The sequence below is a fragment of the Phalacrocorax carbo genome, chromosome Z (genome assembly GCF_963921805.1).
Source record: "Phalacrocorax carbo chromosome Z, bPhaCar2.1, whole genome shotgun sequence".
In the NCBI taxonomy this organism is placed as follows: Eukaryota; Metazoa; Chordata; class Aves; order Suliformes; family Phalacrocoracidae; genus Phalacrocorax; species Phalacrocorax carbo.
This window is the reverse complement of record NC_087548.1, coordinates 83277783-83298460: the sequence shown is the minus strand read 5'-3', so window position 1 is coordinate 83298460 and position 20678 is coordinate 83277783. Positions and strand designations below refer to the sequence as shown.

The following is a 20678-nucleotide window of genomic DNA, read 5'->3' as shown; positions in this document are numbered from 1 at the left end:
CACATGTCAAACTAGTTAATTCAGAACAGAATTATTTTAATTAGGGTCTGCTTTCCTTTAACTGTGGGGCCAATGAAATCAGCCTTTCCTTATCAAGATTTTAAATGTCTCTAAGACATACAATACAAATGTAGTCTCTTATCTATTATTAGAAGCCCATATGGATAACATTAAAATGATGATGCTGGCATTGTTCATGCAGCACAAATCAGAGTTTCCTTTATGACTTTGAAAAAAAAAAAAAAAAGAAAAAGATGGCTTTGAAGAAAGGCTATTTTAAATACACAGATTTATCCTACTTTAAAGAGACTACAAAATTTATGACACGCATGTTCACATTTAAAGTATTATTTAATACGTCTGCTCAAATAAATGGGCCTATTCAAACGTTTTGTGTGTTCTATCAGCCAAAGACACATAAAACATTTTCAAAGCATGCAGTAACGTTCTTCCCTTAAATGAACTGTAATCAAAAGGAGAAAACAGACTCGATGATTTTTTTGGGACAATATAAAACCAGCACTGTTAACTTTCATTGCGTGTGAAGATTTAACACTGATTGCTAATCCAGTGGCTGTGAACACTAGTGAGCTAATGTCATCTCAGTTATCAAAAAGCATATAATCCCGGTCTTGACTTTCACATACATTCTCTGAATATGTCTCGAGGTTCCTGGTGGATCTCGACTCCTGGCTGACGTACTGGCGTAAAAAGCCCCATGGTTCCTGGGAGCTGCTATATACAACATCTGTGACGCTGGTCACCACCCTTCAGAAGTAAGAACAGCTGAGAAAAAAATAACAAAAAATATAAACGGAACTATTGCAAAACCTAGACTTAGCTTTATCATATGGGGTTTAGCCACTGTTTTACTGACCTATATCAACGGAGGATTACAGAGATTAGTGAAAGGAATACTTAATAACTGAACTGTGGATTCCAAAGAGGATTATCTGGTAAGATATTTCATGTATCCTGATGCTTTGTTGAACACATTAGGGACCTGATTATGGGCCTGAGGAACTCAACAATAAAAGAAGCATCATTTGCCAAAATAAAGTACAACTGGGACGTATTAAAATTTAGTGTGTCCTAGAAATACACTTCACGTAGGATCCTGACCACATCAGGTTTTTTTTGCCCCAGGGCCACTCTGTGGTATGTTGTAGGATGCCGTTTGCTGAAATGTGTGTTCAGGTTTCCACAACACTTTGAAAAGTGGATGAACTTTAACCAGATGATCTGCAAAATTGAAGAATTGTGTCCCAGGATTTCTTCAGCTCAAGCAAGAGGCTCTGTAGACATGCCACTTCATTGCCTACTGTCCAGTATGAAGGGTAGCCTGAGTATAACTAAGAGCTGTAGTTCTGCTTTTAAATGTGATTGTAAATAGGTAACATAAGACCCTGATATTTATTCATTAATCCTATTGTGGCCCATATTAAATCTCTGCTTATCAGTTTAAATACTTACCATAATTTAGAACTCTTTAAGCAGATCTAAGTCACTTTGGCACTGAATTGCATAATCCAACTTCTTTTATAACACAGCAGAAACAATGCTTTGGATTTTGATCATATTGCTCAACCGGCAATATATTGTTCGTTTCAAAATGGCAATTAGCAATAACTCGTCTTTTAAAATCATCCCCACATTGACTGCGCATAGGAAGTATGTGTAGGATTGCTACCAGGGTTATAAAACCTTAGGTGACTGCCTTTATGCTCACATATTATGCACTATGCTGAACTTCAAACTATAGGAATATTTGAAGAGTGTGACCTATAGGAAATTTTCAGATTATGGTGAAATTTTCAGTCCTTGCAGTTTCCCAGCCAGGTGGGTCATAATTTATCTAATCTGTACCGTACAGCTGGGACAATGGAGAAACAGTTGTAGGGAGGGAAAGTAACTTACCCAAGCCCTAATCTGAGTCTGTTAGAAGGGGAATCAAAAGCAGAAGCTCCCCATCCTCGCCACAAATACACCAATGTACCTCTCAGCGTGGCCCACTGCATGCCATGCCCTTAAAGCAGTGCAAAGCATTTTTTTTTTCTAATTAATACTAAGGCGATTCATTGCTTAGCAGCAGCACTAATATTTACACACTTATGGATCTCATGATTAAGTAGCAAGCTTTGACTTCAATTAAACCTGACAGTTTCTGATAGCAAAAAGTCATTACAGAACTTCAAAAGCACTTGAACTGCAGCAAGATCTTTACAATTATCTGTATAATATCTTTCAGCCTCTGTTGGCTCCTTGATCTTCTGCGGCAGGCCCAACTTCTCTGTCAACTTTGGTCTATGGGAAGTTGAACCTTAATGCATGCTATTTTAAAAAAATATGTAAAAATGCTGCAATATACAAAGGATTTCACCCGGTCTGACATTCTTTTTGGGATAAGTGCTTAATAAAAATTGCCCATGTGAATCATGTACTGTTCATGTATTGTTCATGAATCAGACCAAGAACCATTTAAAAATGACTAGCATTAGGGAAATGTAATAGCTTTTTAACAGATTATTTAAATGACTGTAGCTCTGATTTCCAGTCATTTTATCCAAACAGCTATGGCAGAACTATCCCTGAAAAGGGAGTAACTTTCTGATTAAACTCTTTTGTTGTTGGATTTGAGAAATATTTTAGAAGAGAGAATTTCTCAATTATGTATTCATCTTTCGGAGCCCAGGCATGGAGGGTGTAACAATTTGATCAAACCCAGCTGAAAGCACTAATAGTTTGGAGGATTCATTCTGTTCTCACAATCATGAAGAGGAAAGCCTTTAAATACATTCAGAGCAGAACAGCTTGTTCAGACTGACCGGTGGGTAAATCACTTCTTTGGCGGTTTCTGGTCTCTGCAGCTTGGCTTGCCTGGTACTTTTGTAGCGTGAGGTGATGGTGATCGAGCAGTGCGTTTATACATTTTTGCAGCCAGATTATCAACCCATCTGATTCCCTGACTTTCGCTTTGTTGGCCGTATGCATCCCGAATTAATCAGAACCAACAGACACCCTCATTTGCTCATGTGCTACTGGCTTCTTGGCTTGATTTTGCCAGTGGCTAAACTCTCATCACTTTCCTCCTCTTCCAAGGAGGGTTTTTAACTGTGACAGTTGTGCTTATGTTAAACCATTATAGCAACTGCTTTGCAGCACCCAAAGACAAAGCCCCTTCCTATTAAACCGGGAGAGTTCCTTACTCTGAGTCCACCAGACCACTGCCTTTCACTTGCCATTGTTGTTTTGAAGCATAGCCCAAATAGCATTTTCTCAAAACTCATGGTCTTTTGGACAACTCGCTCTCCGTTCTGCTGGCTATTTTTGGTAAAACCCATGCACATTCGCCTTAATGATGAAAAATACTTGGTGGAAAAATAATGCTAAGGCACTTGGTAAGTGCCTATTTATTTGCAGCGTGGTTTAGATGCTGCAGATAAGGATAGTCAGCCCGCTGCCTCGAAGAAGGGGCTGGTGGACCATCATCAGTTCAATAATCATAGATGAGGAGCTGCTGCTCATGCTCCCTTAGTAACTGCGGGCATATTCCTCCAGGTCACATCGCCTCGCTCTACAGCAGTGTTAACTACTCCTTTATTAAACAATTCTCCAAGCATAACTAAAGCATTTGGGTTGTTAACATACATAATAAGTTATATTTAAGAAGGTTTCAAATCAGCACATTGTATTTTGCAGCAAAGTCATAAAAATATGCTAGCATGATAACATCTAATGAGGGAAATGTTGCATGCAGATGTCTGTTTGCCTATTATCCCATAAAATGACTGTATATTTTTATTTATATGAGTAACGTTAGACACAAACATGTTACCAAAAAGCAGTCATTTAGGAAATGTATAAACACAATATGAGTCTAATATAAGAAACTGTTTTAAAACATGCTTTTTAGTGTTTATAAAATGAAGAGAAATTAAAAAAAAAAATTGTTCCAAAGTACCCTTTTTTTCTTCCCTCATGATGAGAAAGAAATATAGGTTCTCAGCTGGCATATTATTTGTGATGTGGCAGCAAAGTGAAATTTGTGCCTCGCGTCATGTATCCTTTACATGATGCAAAGGAGTATAATTTTATTTTTGTTTTATTTGAAGGCTCTGTCTGGGCACATTGGCCACCAATTTCATTTTTATTGCAGTGCATGGATAGCAAAGTCACATATCCTTACGTTAATGCAAAGGGCATAGGAAAGGAAAGGGAAAGTATAATTTTTGTTGTTGCTGTTGTCATTTGAAATTTCCATAGTGTCTGTGCACATTGGGTACCATTTCATTTTTATTGCACTGCACTGATAGCAATGTCACATATCGTTAAGTTAACACCAAGTTAGAAAAAAAAAGAAAAACAGATTTCCCCCCCCCCCACCATTACCATTGTTTGAAATATTTTGTACGGCCTGAATATAATTTCTGCGGGGTGGTGGGAGTACTGAAAAATCTAATATCCAAAGTAAAAAAGGTATCCCAGTTTATGTTTTTGTATTGCTCCATGTGACAGTGGATAGAAATGTAATGCTGCTTACATTTCTTATTGGTGGGATAAAGGTTTGTTCAACGTCTAGAAACAATGTAGAAGTAGCCATCTTTCAGGAAAAATAGAATAATATGAGTTTAATTTCCCCAAATCAGTATATTTTATTAAAGTGCTTATCTCATGGATCCTAAAACACCTTCCACGTCCACCTTGCTTCTTTAACCCCTGAGTAGAGGATGTGACATTCGCTTTGGGATGAGCAGGGTTAATCTCTAGTTGTGGTGGACCCACTCCTCATTTGTAAATAACTGCCACCGGGATGGACATAGTGCTCATCTACACGGCGAGCACCGGGCAGCTTGGTGGCTGCTCCGCTTTACGTGGCAGGTCATTGCACAGGTCAGCAATAATAGCAGGCAGGAGGACAGCCCTTGGGCTCCTTTGGGAAATTTGTGCCTTAGTATAGTGAATCTATTGCCAACAATTGTCTCAGTTTTGGAGAGCAGAAGAGGTCAACTTGTTTTATTTTATTTAATCTATTATTAACCATTTTCATATCATGCCCAACACTGCCTCTTTATCCTTGACCTTTGGAGCAACTCTGTTGTGGTCTCGTAAGTCAATGTCCATTTTTTAAGGAGCCGCCCTTGGACATACAAATACGGGCCTGCCAACAACAGACGACAAACTCCAATATGGTTCTTCTTGGTCTACTGTTGTGGTAGGTCTACTAGTTTGAGATAGACCCCACGTGTTGCAGCCTGGACCCAGCAATCCAGGCAGAACGCCCCAAGCTGGGCAACAAAGCTGGCGAAGGGCCAGAAGGCATGTCCTGTGGGGAGTGGCTGAGGACTCTAGGTTTGTCTAGTTTGGAGAAAAGGAGGCTGAGGGGTGACCTCATGGCTGTCTGCAGCTTCCTGAGGAGGGGAGGTGGAAAGGGAGGTGCTGGTCTCTTCTCCCTGGGATCCAGCGACAAGATGTGTGGGAATGGTTCACCAGGGGAGGTTTAGGCTGGACATTAGGAAGCATTTATTTACCAAGAGGGTGGTCAAACACTAGAACTAGAAAGGTGGCTGATGCTGCAAGCCTGTCAGTGTTTAAGAGGATTTTGGACAACACCGTTAACAACATGCTTTAACTTGTAGTCAGCCCTGAAGTGGTCAGGCAGTTGGACCAGGTGGTTGTTGTAAAATGAATACTGTAGAATTTCAACTGAAATATTGTTTCTATTCTATTCTATTCTATTCTATTCTATTCTATTCTATTCTATTCTATTCTATTCTATTCTATTCTATTCTATTCTATTCTATTCTATTCTATTCTATTCTATTCTATTCAACTGGCTGCTGTAATTCATACTTGAATTAACATCTCAAGATAAGGAGGCTGCATCTAAGGGGCACCCCAGACACCTTGCATTGCTCTTGCAGTGCTCCCACCTGGTGCTCACAGTGAAGGTCAGGCCATGGAGGATGGTCTCAGGAAGCATATTCAGCTTCTGTAATGTCCCTTTCTTTTCTGTCACATTATGTTTTGAATATGAACCTCTTTGGAGTGTTTTCCCCCTGCATGGGCAGGCACAAAGTCGTGGCAATTCCAAGCTTGTCCATGGGCCTTTGGAGACCCTGTTAGTTGAGGTGGGGTAAAAGAGCTTCCAGGCTTTTCCAGTCTTTACAAGGAGTAGGACAAGGAAGGATCTAGACTGAGAATTGTGGTCTGCATGAACCCAGCTGAATCTGGAAGGACAGGAGAGCCTCAGCCAACATGTGTTTAATGAAAGCTGTATGACATTGAACAACCACAGATGTATGTAATAGATTTTGTGGTGTCACAATATGCTACATCCCAATAAGCCACCTGAACACACAAATATGTGACAGCGAGCATGGTTTACATTTTTAATACATTTCCTTGTGTGAGGCTTGGAAAAGCCTCCTCCTCACCCATTGCCACAGGCTACTTGTGTGCAACAGCATCAGCACTCCATCTTCAAAATATCATGTATCACGAAAGAGAAAATTGTAAAAGAAAGGCTGGCCAGGGGAATCCCACGAGTCCATCCATTTACACTGAATTTGAGGTGTCAGCACCTGTACTGCTGCTGCTCTTCCTTGGATGGTGCCCATAAAACAAACACCCTTTAGCAAGTAGCGCAAGGGCAGTGGGGATGGCTTGCTTTGGAAGCGTCAGTTGCAGCGTTGGGCACAACCTTTAGTGATGCTGTTGTCCTTTCACCCCTGTACCTTGAGCAAGGCGGAACAAGTGTGAAATATTTTGTAGTAGGTGTTAGAGAAAGCGGGATAACATGACAGTTTTGGAAGAAATCTGGAGTGGGAATTTGCTTCTGAGCTCTCCATCTGGAGAGGCAACCCAGAACCTTTCCTCACGAGCTGCAGGAAGAACAGGGGAGTGTGTGTTTGGGGATTTGCAGAAGATGAGTTTTAGCTTTTTTCCTAAGTGTCTCCATGTGTTTTTATTTGTGTATATACTTTCCTCTTGGCTGTTCTGGAGCTCTTTTGTTTTATATTGACGTGTCCCAGAACATTTTAAAGTTATAACAAACTTACTTATCTCAGGGCTCCACAAATGAACTATGACCTTTTTCCCCTCCCTGGGTTTTTATTAAGCTCGGTGGGACTAATTCCCTATTGCTCTGTACCTTGTGTAGGCCTTTATACTTATGCCAAATGGGTGTAAAATGCTGGCTAAAACCACATGACATGCCTCTGACTGATTGAGCTTGAGGTCTGGGATCACACAAAACCTTACATCTCCAGCGTGGGTTGAGCCTCTCCAGATGGCAGGTGATATTCCAGATATTAATAGGCCACTCTCTCTCCCACTGCTATCTCTGTAGCAAAATGCTGACAAGCCTTTTGTATAGCCCTCTAAATTAGGAGCCATCATAAACAGACACACACATATATATGTATATATACAATTTCTTACTTTTTAAGTCAAAGAGATTATATATGTATATGATTTCTTCTACATATATACATACATATGAGGTATTTTTAAATGACAGGCCTTTAGAAAAAAATAGTCTAAAGTACTGTTATAGAACATGAACTTAATTTTTGTGAAAACTGTGCTATTTAAAAGCAGTTTAGTTTGCTGCCTGTGCCAGCTGTGAGCCACGGGAAGCAGGGGCAGGGAAAACACCGTGTGCCAACATGCTCTGCCTGTGCCAGGACCTCGGGTACTAGGGGTGGGCTGTTTGCAAACAGTTTAACTCTTCGTCCAGGAGGAAAGGCAACGCACCACCTCCCACCAATGGCAACTTACTTCCTTTAGTTGGACATGAGTCCTGGCAATTTTTGACAGCCAGAGGATACCACGCAGAGTACAAGGGCTCAGATCTTGAGGGCCAGCCAACGTCCCAGAGGGCCAGAGCTCAAACATCAGTTTTGCATTTTAAGGGTCCAAGAGACATCTGGGTGGGGCTGCGAGCAGTGTGGGGTTGGAGCGTGGGATAAGCTGCCCATGTTGACATGGTCTTTGCTCATTATAACCATGTTGACACAGAAATTACCAAAGTTCAGCTTTGGTAATTTCAAACCCATGTTGCAGTGGCTGTGTAATGTGAGGAACAATAGAGAACCAGAGTCTGTATACAATGCATTTTAATGAAATTCTTCATATGGTTTGATTTCTAAAGGATCACTCGTCAGCCTATTCCCTGCATTTTTGTGACAGTCACCGCAAACATTGGCATGAGACTGACTTAGAATGGAAAATATTAGCCGGAAAAAATGGGTTTTCTCAGCATGTTGAATGCACTGCCAAAACCCCTTTGCCATCCACCTGCAGTCTGAGGACTTACTCATTACAGTAACCAGTGTTAAATAGCCAAATACTGACTTTATCTGCTCCTCATACGCTGAAAAGAAAACCAAACCAAAAAGACAAGAAAAGAATTTTCTAATCATAATCAAACTCATGTTCATAATATAAATTACTAATGACCTTCTGTGATAAAATTCCTCCATGTAAAACTCTGGGATAACTGTACTGGATGGTGATAGACACCGGTCCTCAAATAAATTTGGTGTTTCTGTTAGAAGAACTTTCCTTGGGGCCTTCTGATAAGCAAGCCTTTTGACCTGGTACCAAACCACATCTCTTGCCTCAGAGGCTCTTCAGTGGAAGATCTCTGCTGTTGTGCACTGCTTGAATAATAATTTATCGCATAAACTTCAGAGTAAAAAAATGGCTACTTCTCCTAATTTGATTTTTTATGCATCTGGTAGCTAAGCTACAAACAGCCTGGTGTCATAACTTTTGGAAAATTAAGAAAAAAATAAAAATATCTGACTTATAGTAACCAAGAATTGGTTTTGCCCCATTCTTTACAAATAGGACAAAGTGGGTACCAATAGCTTATGAACTTTAGCATGCTCTGGCAAAGCCAATTTAGTATGAAGCACAATGTTGAATAGTAACTGTCTTGATAGTAACACCAGGAAAAGATATAATTTTTTCTGGGTACTATATTTACCACAGTCAAATCCCTATTCATCCCTCACTCAGGCAAGACTACGTTGAACAGGAATTTCCTCTGTATTGGAGAAACAGGGATTTGGCCATATCTAGAAAGTTAATTTCCCCCCTTCACGAACTCAAGCTCTGATTAAAAAAGAAGTAATTATAATTTTTCAGCAAATTAACTCTAAGATTATTAAAACCATTCAGTCTGATAATCTATATTGTCAAGTTATGTTTAATACTTATTATGAGATTAAACCACTAAAATATCTCTAGTTTGAGGAAATATCTTCAAACTTCAGTCATAAAAGAACTATATTAAAGCAAACATTCAGATTAATTGATGATGGGGTCGTTTAGTGTCTAATAACAAAAAAGAAACCTCAGACTATCTATCAGTGCTAGGTGAAATCTTGAGGTCATCACCTAGTCTTTGCAGTCACTCCCCCAAATGCTTATACATGTAAGTACTGAATAAAAATGAAGTAATAACTTCAAGATTTAATGTGATGATATTAAAGATTTTGCTGATTATTTACTGTGACTCAACAGCTTATGTAAATACTGTAAGCTGTTGCATCGTCTGTAATTACTGTGCAATAGATGAGGTTACAGGCTAGTTAAAAGCACGTGACTTGATTATAAAAGACGAGGAATCATTCTAAGGGAATTTCAAAATTTATGTAAAAATAAGTGTATCAAAATATAATAAAGCATCTGAATTTTTGGAGCCAAATGTTAAAATCCTGTTAAAATCCTAAAGATGTAATAATTTAGAAGTAGTTTTGAAATGGATCCTTTTCCTCTACATTTTAATGCATCCAATGACCATAAGTTGCAGTGGCAAACCAAGAGGTTGCTAGCGTGTCCTACAGAAGACTTGCTAATGTTCAGTGAAATAACAAACATGCCAGTATTTCTTGCAAGCACCTTTTAATGTGAAAACGGTATTATCCCATTTGACCTTCATGAAGGGTGGCAGAATATGATTTGATGCAAATACAAAGTTATTAGTATGGGCCAAAAATACAACAGAAGAGGCTTTGTGCATACCTTGCTAGAGATTATCTTTACAGACATCTACCACAGCAAGCAGAATTATTGGTAACGTTCATAGTTCCTTTCACTGATGAATATCAGAGTTATTAAAATAGTGTTTGGTAGTCTGCTGAGGGTCTGTCATTCTCCTGGCAAACGAATGGAGGGGGAAGAAAATTAATTGGGGATAGAATTATTACTTTTCTGCATTGGCACTATATTCATCATAGGAAGTGATGTCGCGTTGTGCTGTCAGGTGACTTTTTGTATTACCCAACAGCTCTTTTACCTGGCTCAAGAATGCACTCCAGAGATTGGCCCAGAAGGAGAAAATGCTCACCGAACTGAATACTTCTCTCATTCCCTCAAAACAAGAGCATCGGAGCATTTATCGTAGGACTCTGCACCCCGTCACGGAGAACCCCTTGCAGCAGAACGAGAGGATAAGGAAAGACCTTCAGATTCCCAGGTGACTGTCTCCTGAAGTGCAAACACTGCTCACTTGCGGTCCACAGGTGGAAGTTTCTTCCCCTTAATAACTGATATTGCAACATCTCCTAGTCTGTTTTAGTGCCAGATAACCTCGCTTAGTTTAAAGAACTACTGCCAGGAGCTCAAGAGCCATTGGTTTTGGTAAGCACCAAACAGGCTAAGACTGCTGTCTGTTTTTTTTTTTTTTTGAAACACATGAAAAACAGCTACTGCTGTGATCACAAGGGAATAGTGATCCCTCTCCATAAATTCAATTTGTTCATAACCTTTTGACACAGGCCATAAATAACCTTCATATATTTCACACACATGGACACATGTAATAAATTACATGAACAATGTATATAAATATTTACTTTACAAAAATACAAACTAAATATAAAGTGCCATATGAATGACCCATCTATGAGCAAATGGTTAATTCCCTGTGCCACTGGATAACTGGATTACATGCCTACCTGCTCCGGTTGCTATGCCACTCTACTGGTTGCAGGTACAAAGTGGTAGCGAAGAAAACATTAATCAATTGGCAGTGGGATTATTTCAGCAAAGTGTATGCAGAGACAAAGGAAAGGGGAGGCCAAGATCTGGCTCCTGGAGAGGCTTGTATGATTTGCTGGAGCAGGTTATGAGTCTGGAATAGGATAAAAGAAAAAAGAGAAAATAAGCCATTTTTATTTCTGAAAATTTTTCTCAGTTACTTTTATTTAACATGTTTTATTTGCCTATGTGATTAGTACGATAATGATAGCAAAAAACCTAAAAGAATGTGCCAGAATTCCTGAAAATTTTTGTGGGAGAGAATAATTGTTCTTCCTCAGCTTTACACTTTAAAACTAGATATCCTACAGGAATTAAAAACAGGGTACAGCTTGGCTTTCTAATTTTTTTTCCAAATTTCTCTTTGTGCTTTAAAACCCAAGAAAGATATCCTGTCTGATGAATTGAATGCTTTATTTTTAAAGAAAAATATCATTAAAAATGATGACATGTAGGGTAGAAAAATAGCTGAAAGTTGTGTTGTAAGAAAGTACTGAAATTTGTTACCTGTTTCAATGTTAGCACAATTTTTTGATGAAGATTCAGGGAAAGAAAAAAAAAAGATTAAATTCATAGGCTATTACATTTTGAATTTTGTTAAAAATAAAATATAATTAAATATGTACCTTCCAAATATAACGATGTTGATTTGCATTTTCAAAGAAAAATAAAAGAATTGTTAAACAATGGGAATCTGAGAACCATTCCCACTGCCAGAAGTGTCCATAGTACTTCTCTTTATCTTTGTTGAGCATGTAGCTTCTTCTACAAGAAACCGTTGGTTTGTCTGATTGCCATGAGAGAACACAGGGCCAGGCAATGGCTGGCTTGAACAGTCACACACAAAAAAGGTGAAGGCCATAGAAACCCTCTGCTTCTCGTTTACCTTTAGGTGACCAGAACTGTGACCCTGGAAAGTGCAAGAACAAAATAGGCCAAAATCAGGCAGCCTCCTCCTTCCCAGACACGAGGTAAGAAAACCTGGTGGACAAAAAGGATGTTGCAAACTCAAACACAGCCTTCCAAAACAATGACCAAACCCACCCATCCATTTTAATGAAAAGAGACCAAGCACATGCAGCACCAGTGGGGACGCTGCTGCAGGTTTGGTGTCACCTGCAGTAAGCCCACCGCCACCGCTGGGCCGCGGACACCTGAGGGTTCTGATCTGCAAGTGATGTTACGAGTCACTGTGGACCAGCTGAAGTTGAGAAGGAAAACCTTAGGACTATTAATCAAAAGGGTGGCCTTTGGCTAACGCCTATTTAATGGACAAGTACGCTGTTTGGTAGTGATTAACACTTTCGCAGCACCAACTAGTTAACATTATGTCATGACAAGCAGAGGGAATGATGGTAGCACATGGCATTCCCTTAACTGAATAATAAAATACAGAATCATAGAATGGTTTGCATTGGAAGGGACCTTTAAAGGTCACCCAGTCCAACCTCCCTGCAACATGCAGGGACATCTTCAACTAGATCAGGTTGCTCAGAGCCCCGGCCAGCCTGAGCTTGAATGTGTCCAGGGATGGGGCATCAATGGTTGCCTCTCTGGGCAACCTGACCGCCCTCAGCATAAAAAATTTCTTCCTTATATTTAGTCTGAATCTCCCCTCTTTGAGTTTAAAGCCATCACCCCTTGTCCTGTCACAGCAGGCCTTGCTAAAGAGGTCACCCCCATCCCTCCCACAGCCCCCCTTTAAGCCCTGGGAGGCCCCAATAAGGTCTCCCCGCAGCCTTCTCTCCCCCAGGCTGCACAACCCCAGCTCTCCCAGCCCGGCCTCGCAGCAGAGGGGCTCCAGCCCCCGGAGCATTTCTGTGCCCCCTCTGGCCCCGCTCCAACAGCCCCGTGTCTGTCCCGTGCTGAGGAGCCCCGAGCTGGAGGCGGCGCTGCGGGGGGGTCTCACAGAGCGGGGCAGGGGGGCAGCACCCCCTCCCTCGCCCTCCTGCCCGCGCTGCTGGGGATGCAGCCCCGGGCACGGCTGGGGGTCTGGGCTGCCAGCGCACGCTGCTGGGTCACGTCCAGCTTCTCGCCCCCCAGCACCCCCGAGCCCTTCTCCGCAGGGCTGCTCTCCATCCCCCCATCCCCAGCCTGTGCTGGTACCGGGGGTGGCCCCGACCCGCGTGCAGGACCTTGCACTTGGCCTTGTTGGACCCCATGAGGTTCACATGGGCCTGCATCTCCAGCCTGTCCATGTTGTTCTAGATGGCACCCCACCCCTCAGGCATGCCAACACCACCACTCATCTTTGTGTCATCAAAATATAAGGTATTTGAGTGCAAATAGTGAAATAGGAGATAAATCTGCAATCAATACGCTTGAAACTATTACATGGCTCTACCACAGATTTGTCTTTACTTAATCTCATTTGGGTCTACCTTTCCACGGAAGTTTTAGTTTATAGGCAACTGAGGGCCATTCATGCGGAGTAAGCTGTCCATAACAGAGAAATTTTGGAGTTGAAGCTCTGCCAGGTAACATAAATAGATTAGAACATACATTGACAGGTCAGGAGCAGTTAAGAATAAAAGATCAAAGTAACCATGAGAAACAAAAATAGCGAGAGATCTCTAGAAGAGATATCATATTATTAAATTAATTACCAGTGCAAGTGGCACATGTGTAGACAGGACCATGTGCTAAAGAGACTGGACAGCCAGGTCGGATGTTGAATGTTCCTGCTCCTTTGTTTCTTCCTTTCTCCACTTCATTAATCCCCACATCAAAGAAGGGCTGTTTCTGGCCACACATTTCACTGGAGTTTTATCTAGTTAATGGGGATTCTGCAAATTAGTCTGGGATGCTGCAGCATAATTCAGTGGATTATGCTTTCAAATAAAATTTCCAGACATATCCCTCTATTTTCTTATTTTCACCCCATTATCTCAGTTGACTATCTTACAGTGGTTGTGATTACAGATTTAAAATTAACACCATTTGCCACACTGCAGTGTCTGAAATACCGAGCTCATTTTTTTCTGGTAAGATAGATACATCAGGATAAATATTCTAATGACAAAGTCAGTATATTTTTTCTCCGTGATTACTGTTAAAACCCTCAAATATTTGTAGACTTTTATTGCATCGCCTCATTGTCAACACTCAGAACTTAACCTTTTTCCAGTGAATCAGCTGCCCCACTCTTTTAATGTATTTTTGTTTCTAAATTCTATTCCAAGGTCACTTTTCACAGGAAATAAAAATGTGACCTTAACAGGCTGATGTATGGCCTGAAAATGATGGAGCAATTTGAGGGATTCAGTAATAGCAAATTACCAGGACTGAATGATCTCTCTCCAGAAATCTGAAGCTAGAAAATTATTAAGTACAGTATGTATAGATGGGAATATACATTGTCTTTTTAAGACAGTAGTAATAATAATAATATATAACACTCCCCACTGCCCTTCTTAGTGATTGAAAGGCACTAATGCCACTAACTTCAGGGTTTTGGGTTTCTTTTAAAAACTGGTGTGAAAACCCAGACCCATTTTTGTGCTGGGAAAACTGTTGAGTTCTTCTAAAGAAGATGATAATGCAGGGTTTGGAGAAGAAAAACCTGAAAGGACTCAGACAATGCCTGTTCTGCAAAAAGGAGCTGAATTAGGGCAAAAGAGGTAAAAGTGAAGAAGGAATAACCTCCCCCTGGACTTTCCAAAATCTTATGATAAGGATAATCTGAAGAGAGTGTTTAAGGAACTACTGCTGTGTAGGAAGGAATGGACTCCTACCTTGTATTAAATTGGGTATTATTTTATTATTTGTAGTGCATCGATCCTCTCCCCTGAGCATGAAGGTGAATTAAAATTGTACTAGCAAATGGTAGGATGGATGACCACCTCTGCCATGTTACTCTGGATGTGTCCATACCGCTGATTGAGAAGGGGAAGGTAAGAGCTAGCTATTGCCAATAAGTTGCTTCGAGGGGCTGTAAAACTAATTTGGCCAGTGGAAAGCTGTTGGGGTAATCGAGGTGGCTGTTGAGCTCTGACTGCCTCTGCCAGCTCCTTGCAGGGCCCCACACTACACAGCAACATGTCTGTCTGTCCATGCTCAAGCTGGGGCTGTGTCTGCTCCTGAAACTGAGCTCAGCTTTCCTGATTTGTCCTGTGGCAGCAGACTATAGAGCCTACAAGTATGTCAGTAGTGCCAGTGGAGGCCCATGCAAGATCTGCTTGTGAGGAGCATTAAGCTAGCTTGTGTTCAGGCAATCCCATATTTAAAAGAATAGCAATAACTCAACCAGCAATTAAATAAGCATTTTTGGTGCTCTAAACCTGTAAATAATACAGGCATCAGTGTCATATTGTCATACTAACCTTGACTTGTTGGGTGTAGGGCACAACCAGGCTCATTCACCTCAGTTTGGGAAGGACACCTTTGTCACTCGGGTGACAGAACTTGGACGTAGGTTTTATTTAGTGTATTGGATTTCAAAGCATATTGTTAGACCTCAGTCTGAGGCCGACTCACCTTGGATTCACCCAAAGCCTGTAAAAGAGAAGACTAGTTGAGTCAAGGTAGGTGAACAACTAAAGGCATCTCCTCTGCTCTATGCAGACCCACAGACTAAAAATAGATGGGCATATGTATGGACAGAAATAAAGATTAATTCCACTACCTGTCTTGAAATCAAACTGGAATCCAGCACCATTCAGTCAAATATTTTGACTGGATTTTTTAAAAGGGTTGAATTAATTCTTTGTTATTATTCACTGTAGATGCTCATAGAAACAGATAAATATATGACTATTTAAGCCTAATGCTCTTTTCCAGCTTCGAAATGATACAACCGAGAACAAAGTCTGCCTATCTAAAAGTAATCAAACCTAATGCTTCATGCTGTACGGTAACCTTTTTGCCTGAAGAGGTCAGGAAGGAAATATTTTCCTATGCTAATGGATAACCTCAGTTTTATTTTTCAGCAGTTGACATGTTCTTGCTCGTTAGTGCTGGAGACACCATGTAGCACTGCCTAATTCTTTGTGGCAGAGGTGTTATTACTCCAGTTAGGAGAAAATGTTTAACACCCTGGAAAAGAGTGAGTAGTTGTTCCCTTTGCTTCTCAGGGTACCACTGAATCAATCCTCTGTGGTCCTCCGACTTCCAAGGTCTGCTTCCTTACACTTTCAGTCAATCAAATGTAATTTTAAAGGTATCCTGTAATTCTCTACACCCGGGTTTTACCTATTAAACCACAAGCAAGCACAGAAGTGATGCAGGGCACTGGGTAACGGCGGCCGTCCCGTGCACATGGGTACAAAACTCGTCGAGTACACCTCTGCCTAATGAGAAGGCACAGGTGTTCTGACAAGCAAGAACAACAAATTAAAAAAAGAAGTCGCTATCCTGTCAAATACTGTGTGCATATCAAGGATCCGGAATATAAAGCAGACTTAACAGCAATTACATTTTGAGTAGATTTCGCTTGAATGTAACACCTTCTCCCTCTAAGGTTTTGAGTGTGGTATCTTAAAGAAGATCACGTAAATTACTCATTCTGGGAACAAAGGCTCTTTTTTGAAAGCTGTCAGCTTGCTGACAGTTATGATGAGCATTTACTTCAGGCTTGTAAAACATATTAATCAAACTTGTTCCTATAGCTTCAGTCCAAGGAGGGTTACTCTTTCTTTTAGAGAAATGTTTTACATAAGTGAAGAGCTCTGAATACGTATACACCTTGAATGCAAACCACCATCTATGCCATTCATTTATTCGTAATGAATAAATACTACTCCTCACCAGGCTTAAGGAAGATTGAAACAGTGTATGGAAATCTGTTTATTACAAGACTATTTGCCAAAGACCTATGCACCATTCATTGAACCTTGAAAAACATTTGAAAATATGGGTTGCATTTGCAAACTTCAATGTATGACATGGAGAGCTGGCAAGCTGCCTGGTTTCTACTTAAAGGATTGTCATTCTGGGAAAAATAAATTTCTCTAACTAGACAAAAGTCAATGTTTTCATGTTTTACTGCAATCAAACTGATATGGCTGACAATTTAATGTCTCAACACTTAAAATATCTGTGGATAATCAGTTACCTCAATCAATCATAACTACAAGATTTCTCTATTTTCAAAGCCTGTATACATATGACTGAGATATTTAACAATTGAGAGAAACCTCCCCATCCTTAATCCTTCATGATTTCTCTTGAGCTGTGCAGTTCTTTGGTTTTTTTTTTTTTCCCCCAAATGCATGATTTTATAAGTGCTGGGGAAAAAAAAACCCCAATCTTACACTATAATCAGATTTTGAAACGTTTGTGTTAATGTCCTGTTTTATTTAATTTTATGTATATTTCATAGTCTGTTTGCCTGTCAAAAAGATGTGGAAATGTGCTGGCATTCCAGCTGAAGACATCATTATGAGTGAGAAAGTGCTCAAGGCTTTTTCAAAGTGGGTGCTGAAACATACATTTCTCTTCTTTGACTCCAGGGGATGCTAACAGCTGCCCCAGCAGACAGGTATTGCGAGGTCAAAGGCTAGCAGGGCTGTGTACCTTCAGGATTTGACTGCCAGCAAAGTAGACGGGTAGTTTCTCAAAACTAATAATAAAAATAGCAACAGTGATGAGAAGAAGAAGGAACTGACAACAAAAATGAAAAGGAACCTGCAAGAAGTGAATTCTGGGTAGTGCAACACTTGGCAGAGCTGATTTTAATATCTGACAGGTTGAGTTCACTAATCTTTGCTATTCATATTGACATGAAACTTCATACAGTTTTAGAGATTTGTATCTATTAAGACATGCAGCAGTGTTCCTACAACACGGGAACAAGTTTGCTAGTGCCTGCCGTTCTTCTTCCTCCGTGATAAAAATTGATATGAACTGTTTTAAACGCCTAACAGATAATTACTCTCAACACTCAATAAGGAAAGCTACATCTTTAGGCCCTCCTTTATCTTTAAAAAATAATAAAAAAGAAACCAAGCCCAAAACCCACCAACGAGACAAAACAACATTCTTCCCCCCATTTTCCCCCCTCTCTTTTGTTTCTTTGATTACTTGGAGCCTTGTAATCAAACTAAGCTTAGTTTCGGGACCCTTGGGGCAGTATCTCTCAGTTCCTTGTCAGGCTGCGTTGCAAAACAATCAATCTTGCTCTTGCGCTGGCTTGGTGGAAGTGCCACGACACCAGGAATGCAATGCTTTGCTCTTGCTGTGAAGCTTCGATGACAAAAGTTTTTATCAGAAGCTGACTGTATTTAGGGTTATGAATATGCAATGACTCTCATTAGTATTGAAGCACAGGAGCACGGGCTGACATCCCCCGCCACTTTTAGCTGCTGCAGAGTCGTCTAATGAATTGTCTTGCTCTTTCACTCGCACAGGCTTTGCTGTTACTGCTCCCTGTTCCAAGGGGAGCTGCCCAGTTCGAGAATACTATTGATGGCAGAAATTAATTGCCAAGAACCGCTCTTGATTTTGTTAAACAGTGTTGAGACAGTGTTTAAATTGTCAAAACAGAAAACCATTAAACTCTACAGGAGACAAGATCATCGCGAGTGAGAAGACCCGCGTGTCCGTACGTGTAGCCATGCACAAGCATACAGGTGTGGCACAGGTATGCGTACAGTCCTCTAGTCGTACCTATACATACACACATATGCTTGTGTTTCAGTGATGGCTCTCGGAAACCTGACATCCTGCTGATTTATCTGTTATTCTTCCAGCTAGAACAAACGGGGATAACGGAGAGTTCTCCAGATGAGCGGGACTCCGATATGTTGCTATTTGATCAACCCTTTAATACTCTTTCTTTTCCCTTTGGGACCCTGCCAAACATTTTTCAGCTCACACATCTGCAATCTTTATGAATAAGTTACTGATAAGGATGTTTCCAACAAATGATTAAGATATCTGGCTTGATTTGTCGTATTTGAGGAGATGTGTAAGCTTTCAGAAACAAGTGGAAATGACCCTTTTTTTCCCAATTGGTTAAATTAAGTATTTTTTTCCCTATTCATCTGAAATTTCTTCTGACATAAAAGGAGCTTTTGTGGCTCTCTGCAGATTGTGAAGGATAGAGTGAATTGAAACGGATAATATATTCCAAGAAGCATAAGTAACATTCTGAAAGGTGTGTGCGTACTGCAAATAATAAAGGATAGGAGGTTCTCCCAAGAAGATGTCAGCCTGGTACAGCTTTTTGTCCATTTAATCAGTAATGGAAATGGTCCCAGTGCAAGGAAGGAGGATCTGTTTAATTTTTACTGTGATTTTTGGCACCGTTGCTCTAACGTGAGCTTGGCTTACCTCTTGACCCAACCCCAGGAGTGTCTGTTCTCATCAGCTGGAGGAAAAATAAACATAAAGAACATCTACATGTTGGGAGTATCAAATACAAGAGCAGTTTAAAATAAATGCAGTTCTGACAAAAGTGGCTCAAGTATCATACATCAAACACTTGTTACCTCTCTTGGCCTTAGTGATTGCACGTGACTAAGAAAGAGTGAGTGATAAAATCTGAAGAAAGATGAAACCAATCTGGGCCTTTTTAAAGATCATCAATCATTCTGCACAGCCATGATATTATTAGTTCCAGTAAGCCTTGTTCTCCCATTTTATGGACATCATAAACCCCCCACCCCTAGACCAATTCTACCATGGGAAATCATTTTTATGGGCAGCATCTTAGTGTGGGCCAATCAGATCTAATCACATAACAAGCTACTGAATTATTCAACGTTTTCCCTAATTTTGCATTCTTCCTGCACTTTGCTGTCACTGCAGGGTTTTAAAAGTATGTGTTTTTACAATATTTATTAAGATAACCATACGCAGGAATTTTGCTTTCACTGTGTCTTTCAATAATCATTTGTTGCCCTGGATTGTTGCAGCATATACATTACTATATAGAGAATATTTTTTCTAAAAGGAATAGCAATCCACAATATGGCACTCTGCTTTAAACTCTTTCAGCTTTTAAAATACCGAACCTAAGGACAACAATAGTGAAACTATTGTGTTCAAACATAAAATATTCAGATTTACTGAGCAAACTGTAACCAGCATGTCTCTTAGCTGTTGCTATGAATACAGGGCTCACATTGTATATGAAAATATTTCAGTTTTAATTGCAAATCTGTGCAGAGATGATTTGGGGTCTGTAATTAGCACATAAATTCCAGACTTTGTGACTGCTGTGAAAACACACATTATTTATGGAACGATTATCTAAATATAATTCAGTGTTTTTTGCTTTCAACAACTACTGTAAAAGTCTGATTTAATAAAATGTGAAAAATTTCCCGTCTCTTGCACTTCTGTTTACATTATGAAGCATTCATTCCTCTGCACTGCCATTTCCCACTCGACCTGCAGTGGACTTTGCTTTCAGTGGCTCCATACTTCACTCACACCTCGGGGAGGTTTCTTCACAACCATAAAGTGCCAGGCACTTAATTTGTTTAAAATGAAAGCTTGGATTATGCAAATAGCTCTGAACTGCACGAACAGAGTGAGTTTATGTGACCTCCATCCCTGTGCTGTTCATCCAGGCTGGAAGAGGGAATAGATAGGAGCCCTGTCTGAGCTGGTTTTAAGCTACCGTATGCAGATTTCCAGTTATCTGGACAGGGTTACTGGAAGGACAAAGTGGTCTCTTGTTCCCA

At 40.4% G+C, this 20678-nt stretch overlaps 1 long non-coding RNA gene across 5 annotated transcripts in view; it reads left to right on the top strand.

Moving 5' to 3' along the window:
- Window positions 1-20313, top strand: part of LOC135310621 (uncharacterized) — a 37016-nt gene extending 16703 nt beyond the window's left edge. For 2 of the 5 annotated variants that reach the window (XR_010370688.1, XR_010370689.1), the window contains 4 exons: window positions 669-776; window positions 10298-10486; window positions 11942-12020; window positions 14820-20313. This is a non-coding gene — a long non-coding RNA (uncharacterized LOC135310621). The remainder of the gene's footprint in view (window positions 1-668; window positions 777-10297; window positions 10487-11941; window positions 12021-14819) is intronic. The other 3 variants (XR_010370690.1, XR_010370691.1, XR_010370692.1) reach the window with 3 other exon arrangements.
- The last annotated feature ends 365 nt before the right edge of the window (window positions 20314-20678 follow it).